The sequence below is a fragment of the Pleurodeles waltl genome, chromosome 11 (assembly GCF_031143425.1).
Source record: "Pleurodeles waltl isolate 20211129_DDA chromosome 11, aPleWal1.hap1.20221129, whole genome shotgun sequence".
NCBI classification, from domain to species: Eukaryota; Metazoa; Chordata; class Amphibia; order Caudata; family Salamandridae; genus Pleurodeles; species Pleurodeles waltl.
Genome location: NC_090450.1, coordinates 159,456,334 through 159,464,684, shown reverse-complemented (window position 1 = coordinate 159,464,684; position 8,351 = coordinate 159,456,334).

Below are 8,351 nucleotides of genomic sequence, written 5' to 3'. Positions count from 1 at the left end.
TGAGGATTTGGCCACAGTGAAGGCTGAGTTGTATGCAATGGGACATATCCCCAACATAACAGGGGCAACTGATGGTACACACATTGCATTTGTCACCCCTGGCAGAATGAACAGGTGTTCAGGAATCATAAGAGTTTCCAATCCATGAATGTTCAGGTGGTGTGCTTGGTGGACCAGCACATCTCCCACGCCAATGGTAAGTATCCTGGGTCGATGCATGATGCCTTTGTCCTGAGGAATAGCAGCATCCAAAATGTGATGGCAAACTACAGAGGCAAACTACAGAGGGTGTGGCTAATTGGTGAGCCCTGGTTCCCACCCAGTATATGTTGGTGTATGGGTATGGTGTGGGCCATATAGGATAGTGTGTGGCTAAATGTTGTCCCTCAATATTTGCAGGTGACTCTGGTTACCCAAACTTATCATGGCTGTTGACCCCTGTGAGGAATGTCAGGACATGGGCAGTCGAACGTAATAATGAGGCACATGGGTGAACCAGAAGAATAATTGAAAGGACCTTTGGCCTCCTGAAGGCCAGGTTCCGGTGCCTCCATCTAACAGGTGGTTCCCTGTGCTACTCGCCCAAGAAGGTCTGCCACATAGTAGTGGCATGCTGCATGCTGAATGTTGGTAGGGTCCCAGGATCTTGGCAAGTGCCTCCTGGATGGTCGGTTCCCTGGGCACCTGTGTCCCTGGTGGCCTGTGACTCTGTCCCCTGAAACGTGTGCCCACTGCCACTGACCCCAGGTCCCTGATTGCCTTGGGTATGAGTTGTGCCTTGGGGTCCCTGTAGAGGCGGACACACTGCTGATTGACGTGTCCTGGGGACAGAGGTGTGGGTACCCTGGGTGGGAGGTGCTGTGGTGGTGTTTCCTGATGGGGAGGCTCTGTGGTGGTGTGTGACTGGGCTTGGGGAACCGGCTGTCCAATGGTCCCTGATGGGCCAGGTAGGTCATCCAGATCTTGAAGTCCAGAGTTGCTGTCATCACTGTGGGCCTCTTCAGTTGGGGGACTGGATAGTGCTGACACCTCCTTTTCTCTGACATTGGCTGGGGTACCTGTGAGGATGTAAATGATGTGTTATGGTTTCTGTGTCTGACATATTGCACATCCGTGGCTTCCCCTCTATGGTTGGATTTGCCCTGCCAGCTTTCACTTGTGTATGTTAGTGTATGGTGGGATAGTTAATTCTCTATGGTGTGTGTGCTTTAATGATGAGTGTCCATGCAGGGCTGTGAGGGGTGTCCATGTATTGGTACAGCATGCAGGGCTTCGCATTGGGATGAGTGGGTTGTGATGGTGGGGTGTGTGGGATGTTGTGGACTGATGGGATTGAGGGTGAGGGTGAGGGTATGTGATGGCATGCAGGTAGGGGGGTGAAAATAGTGGAGAGTTGACTTACCAGAGTCCAGTCCTCCTCCAACTCCGGCCAGGCCCTCAGGATGGAGTATTGTCAAGACTTGCTCCTCCCAGGCTGTGAGTTGTTGGGGAGGAGGTGGGGGTCCACCGCCAGTACTCTGTATAGCGAGCTGGTGTCTTGCTGCAATGGAACGTATCTTCCCCCGTAGGTCATTCCACCTCTTCCTGATGTCATCCCTAGTTCTTGGGTGCTGTCCCACGGTGTTGACCCTGTCCACGATTCTCCGCCATAGCTCCATCTTCCTGGCTATTTATATCTGCTGCACCTGTGCTCCAAATGGCTGTGGCTCTACCCTGACAATTTCCTCCACCATGACCCTTAGCTCCTCCTCTATGAAACAGGGGTGTCTTTGTGGTGCCATGGGTGTTGTGTAATGTGTGTTGGTGAGGGTATGTTGGGTAATGTGTTGGGGTGTGTGATGTGGAGTGCGTGAGGGGTGTAGAGGTGTGAATAGTGTGTGGCTCTAGTTGTGTCAGTGGTCTTGGTGTCTCTCTGCTGGCAATGAATTGTATTCATAAAGGGTTGAGGGAAATGTGGGTGTGTATTTTATAGTGGTGTGGGTGTGCGGGTGTGGTGTGTGTATGGGTGTCAGGTGGATGTTGTTTGAATTGTCCAATGTGGTGTTGTTTTGTTTGTGTGTCCCCATTTTGAGCGTAGCGATATGTACCGCCAGTGGTTTACCGCCATTGAATGTCCACCGTTGTGATTTGGGGGTCATAATGTGGTGGCCATTGGTCTGTTCGCGTAATGGTGTGAGTTTTGATACCACCAGTTTATCATTGACCTTTGAGCTGGTGGATTTGTGTATGTGGCTGAATACTGACGGATTGGTGTGTGCGTTTCATAATATGGTGAACGGGTATCCACCGCCGCCGAGGTAAGTTCGCAGATGTCAGTGTGGCATTAAGTGGGATTTACCGCCAATGTCATAATGAGGGCCTTAGGCCCTCATTATGAACCGGGTGGTAAACACCGTCAACCTCTGTGGCGACGGCAAACAGAAGCCCGCCATTGGCGGTGAACAGAAACCCACCATATAATGATGCAAAAATCAGAAACCGCCACAAATCTCCCTGCCACCAGTCACCACAAGGAACTTGTCAGCAGAAATGCTGGACCTCCCACCCCACCACCGCTGAGCACACAAACACACCGCCCTCCAAATAATGAAGCACAAATCACTGTAGCGGTTAGTGGAAGCCGAACGACCATTGGCGGTACAGACCGCCACTGGCGGCAAGTGGACCCAACAGTAAGAAATGCATACATTGGTAAGTTTGAAACCCACACACCTGACACACATCCACAACACTATAAAACACACACAGACATACCCCACAATCCTTTACAACAAAATTAGGCCAACCAATACAGAGAACTCCAGAAGCAGACACCGAACGCAGCAATCCACGATATATACCCAATCATACCAGATAACCCTCACCTAGATCCGCAAAAGACACCATTCACAACACTCACCATGGAACCCCCCAAACACCCGCGCTTCACAGAAAGGGAGCTGAGGACCATGGTGGACGAAATCCTGAAGGTGGAGCCACAATTATTCGGGGCACAGGTCCAACACACACCCAACGCCAGGAAGTTGGGCTATGGCAGTAGATAGTCAACAGGGTCAAGGCAGTGGGACACCATCCAAGCACCAGGGATGAAATCTGCAAGAGATGGACGACATGCATGGGAAGGGAAGGTCCATGGTTTCCAGGCACCACATCACAGTCCGAAAGAATGGGGGAGGACCCCCACCAACACAACCCGACTACATTGACTAGGAGGAAAAGGTACTGGCCATCCTGCACCCTGAGGGACTCAATGGACTCACTGGAGGAATGGACTCAGGTAAGTCATCTACAATGACCCCATATCCATCATAACCTGGAATGCATGCACTACCTCACCCTTCCAACTACCACCAGGACCACTACCCCATCCAGGCCACAATCACTACATCCAGTCCCCATGCATGCCCAAAAATCCACTAACAGGCCCACATCCCTCCCCCTGTTCACAGCCACCCACCCCTGCAAGGAATCACAATGGCCTACAGCACCCACAATGCACCTTCACATCCTAAGTGAAAAAGCAATGCTAACCTCACGAAAGCAACCTGCATGGCCCTAAAGGGTGAAACGTGCACAAACATGCCCAGTCCTGTGCACCTCATCCGATCCTGCTAATGTAACAGACATGTCCATTACGCCCAACAGGCACCACCACCCATGCCACCCTGACGGACAGGACAAGGAGAGGCAGTGGCCCACAGGGAGACAGAGGCACCTCCCAGGACACTGGGGATGGAACCCTGGACACTGACGGTCACCCTGGCCCCTCACACAGTCCTGGACTGTCACCATACAGCAGCCCCACTGAGGATACCACTGACACACCTACCACCCACCCAACAACATCAGATGTGGGCAACCGTCCCCACATCTGTGTATCCAGGCCACAGATTGGTGGAACACAAGTACAGAGGCCACAGTCACCCCCTACCAACAGGCAGGAAGAGGATGGCCCCAGTACAAGTGGTACCGCCAGCTCTGTGAAGGGGACAAAGGCACAGGGGGCTAGGACTAGTGGGAGGGCATCTGTGGCCCGGGGGGAGGCCACAGGATGGATGCTGCAGCCCATGACATGATCTCTGAGGTCCTGGGAGCATATCACCATACCAAGGACAGATTGGCTCAGATGGTATCCACCCTGGAGCAGAGTCAAAGGATGCAGCTAGCACACCACCAAGAGGCCAAGGAGCAGTGGAAACTGCACAATGCCACAATGGTCTCCATAGCAGGTGCGCTGCTGCACATTGTCCCAACACAGCCTGAGGCCCACACAGACCAGGAAGCCCCTACTTAAGACCAAGATACAGACCAGACAACAACAGTATCAGCAGCAACTGCACATGTACCACCCTCCCAGGACACACATGGGACATCCATCTCAACCTGTACCGGCCAACACCAGGCACCCAAACGGACCCTCAGGCCCAGATATGACAAAGGAACACCTGTCAAAAACAAGGCCCCCTCAAAGAAGTGACTCTGGCAAGAACTGTCCTCCAAGTGTCCCACTGAATCAACCACCAAACTGTGTAAAAACAACAACAAACTCTTGTAAACATTGATGGACCATACCACTACTGCCAACATTGCTGCAACCATGTTGCCATATTGTTCAACCACCAGTAGGCCACTCCCATCACTGTAATCTGCACAATTTTATCCCTGCACCAAATAAAACACATTTTCACCTGATACAATGTCCCCTGTCATTAAGTTGAAACAAAGTGAAGTATGGATACAACTGTATGATAACTATTTTATTGTTATCTGATTAGCAGGAAATGCACCACATGCCTTACATGTTGTTATGCCTACAGATGTGTTGACATTTTATACTATATTGTAATCTGTCCTATGCAGACCTGGTCACAGTGGCAATGCCCAACACCCCCATAGATGACAAGGCACACTGACAGTATGATGCACAGACAGCAATCTCATCCAATTGTCTCACAAAGTTACTGAAGTAGAGTTGTATCAGTTGGGTCCTGGTCTGTACATCTTCCCACTCCTCATCATCACCATCACTCTCATCCCCTCTCTGAGGAAGCTGGTCTGGATATACAGCACCCTCCTCCTCCAAGAGGGAGATAGAATTTCTCACAGCCACGTTGTGCAGCATGCAGCAGGCCACCACTATTCTATACACCTTTTCAGGCCCATAGGCCAGGGAACCGCCAGAGATATGTAGGCAAAGAAATCTAGCCCTCAGGAGACCTATTGTGCGCTCTATCACCCTCCTAGTACGTCCACGGCCTCATTGTAATTCCTCTCTGCATCTGTTCCAGGTTTCCTCACTGCTGTCAGGAGCCAACGCAAGTTAGGATAGCCAGAATCACCTAGAAAAAGGCGCATAACAGGACATTCATTGACAACCCTGTCTGCTATGAGGCAATAAGGTGGTCATTCTGACCTCGGCGGTAAAAGACGCCTACCGCTGGTCAGAAATCCTCCATAATTCCGCCGCGGTCGCGGTAACCCGCCACGGTCATTCTGACCCGCAGCAGCCAAACCTCAGAAAATCCGACAGCCACAACAGTCCGCCAGACCAGCGGTCGGCGGAAAAGTGGAGGCGACCAAACCTCCACCATCACGCCAACAGAAATACGCCCATGCCATTACGACCCACGAATCCACGCGGCGGTCTTTCAAACGCGGTTTTCCATTGGCGGTACACACCGCCGTGGTCAGAATACACACAAACGAACAAAACTCAGCCACATTGGCCGATTTGAATTCCACACACCTGATACACATACACACACCACTCCCACACACACAATACAATATAAAACACACACCCACATCACCCACAAACCCCTACGACCAAAAATTAGTCACGAAGGCCAGAGAGACAGCACAGATTAGACAATCCTACCACACAGAGGCACACAACACCATCACCCACACAATATCCACACACAAAACAACACACACCACCACACTCAACACACTTAACTACAAATACTCCACCCCACACATCATACACACCACTCCATGGCACCCCAAAGACACCCCCGCTTCTCAGACGAAGAACTCAGGGTCATGGTGGAGGAAATCGTTCGGGTAGAGCCCCAGCTATTCGGCACACAGGTCCAATACACCAGCATTGCCCGGAGGACGGAGCTATGGCAGAGGATTGTCGACAGGGTCAACGCTGTGGGACAGCACCCCAGAAATCGGGAAGACATCAGGAAGCGATGGAACGACCTACGGGGGAAGGTGGGTTCCATGGTATCCAGGCACAACATCGCCGTGCAGAAGACTGGCGGAGGACCCCCACCTCAACCCCCACAATTTACAACATGGGAGGAGGAAGTCTTGAACATCCTGCATCCACATCGTCGGCGGAGGAATGGATACTGGTAAGTTGAAGCTTCACTACTGCTTCCCCCCCACCTGCATGCCAAATCATACCCCAACCCTCACCCCCATCCTCGAACCCCACCCTCACCCCCACCCCCATCCTCACCCCCACCCTCACCCCCACCACCATCCTCACCCCCACCACCATCCTCACCCCCACCCCCAGCACACCTATTCCCTGCCAATGTCTCACCATCACAACCCACACATCCCAAAACCTAGGCCTGCATGCGTCCACTAAGCATGGACACCCATCACCAAAGCATGCCCAATGCATATACACATCTCCCCCACAAGCCACCCTCACCAAAGCCCCCACACACGAATGCCAGCACTTGGGGACACGGGAACCCACAGATACACCCATATGCCACAGATTGAAACTATAACCATACCTCTATACCCCTGCAGGACCCGACTGTCAACACACCGCCACGGAGGGCCCAGAATTCTCCACACCCCCCACCCAAGAGGCCGTCAGCGATGACAGCAGCTCTGTCGACCTGGACACTGATGACCAGCCCGGACCATCGGGGACCTCTGGACAGTCGGTTCCCCTCACACAGGCACAGGCCACTACAGACCCAAACCCCTCTGGGAACACCAGCACAGCTCCCACCCAGCGGGCCCATACCTCTGTCTCCAGGGCGCGTCAATCTGCGGTGTGTCTACCACTACAGGGCACCCAGGATAACCCACCACCCCAACAACAACAGGGACCTGGGGGCAGTGGTAGTGGGCACACCGGCCAGGGGACAGAGGCCCAGGGAAACAGGGCAACTCGGAGGGCTGCTGTGCGACAGGGGGGGGACGGGCCCAGGGAACCCACTCTCCACGAGGCCCTCACCACCATCATGGGAGCATACAACCGCTCCCAGGAGACGATGGCGACGGTACTGGCCCGGTTCCAGGAGATCCAGGTACTGCAGGAGGAACACTATCGGGGGTACAGGGAGGACATCAGAGCCCTCACCTCCACCCTGGTTACCATGGTAGGGCTGCTGCAGGACCTCATCAACACCAGGACGGACACTCAACAACAACAAAGGGCCCCTGCCACTAGCCTGGACCAAGAACAGCCAACCACCTCCGCCGGCGCTAGTGGACAGGAGGCCCCCGCACAACAGCAGCCCACCAGACCCCCACCTCCTGCAGGAGAAGAACCACCCCGCAAGAGGGCCCTGAGATCTCGCAAGAAGACAGAGTAGGATGTCAAGACCCCCGCCAGCAAAGGATACCACCTGATGTCAGCCCACTGTCCCACATTGTCACCCTGTCCATCCTTGAACTGCCCATGCTCCATCTCTCCACAGGCCTCTGGACAATGCACCTGTGTGACTGTTACTCTGGACTCTGCCATGGACATTCCTTCACCATAGCCCCCACCCACTTGAAACCACCCATCCCATTTTGAGCACTGAAATAAACACCCATTTTGCACAAAACTATCTGGAGTCTGGCTGTGATTTCAAAATATTGTAATTGACATGACAGTGCAAATATGTCCTTGTACATAGTGAAGTCAACAAACAGCTGCAACAAAGCTGTAGTCCATGGGGAAACGAAGCACAGGACTCGTAGTGGGGACCCCAGATCTGAAATAGGGAGGGAAAAGCCACAACTCAGTCATCATACACTGGGGCAAATAGACAGGCAGCAGAGATGCAGGAGAGTAGCTCACATTTACTAAATTATGTTTGAATTGTTACCTGTGTCCTATTGGAAGTACTGTTCAATGATTCTGTCCCTGTTGTCCGTTTCAGCCCCGTCGTCTTCCTCCTCGTCACTCTCCACAGGTTCCACAGCTGCCACTACACCACCGTCTCGACCATCCTCCTGCAGGAAAGGCACCTGGCGGCGCAAAGCCAGGTTGTGAAGCATGCAGCAGGCCACGATGATGTGACACACCTTCTTAGGTGAGTACATTAGGGATCCACCTGTCATATGCAGGCACCTAAACCTGGCCTTTAGGAGGCCAAAGGTGC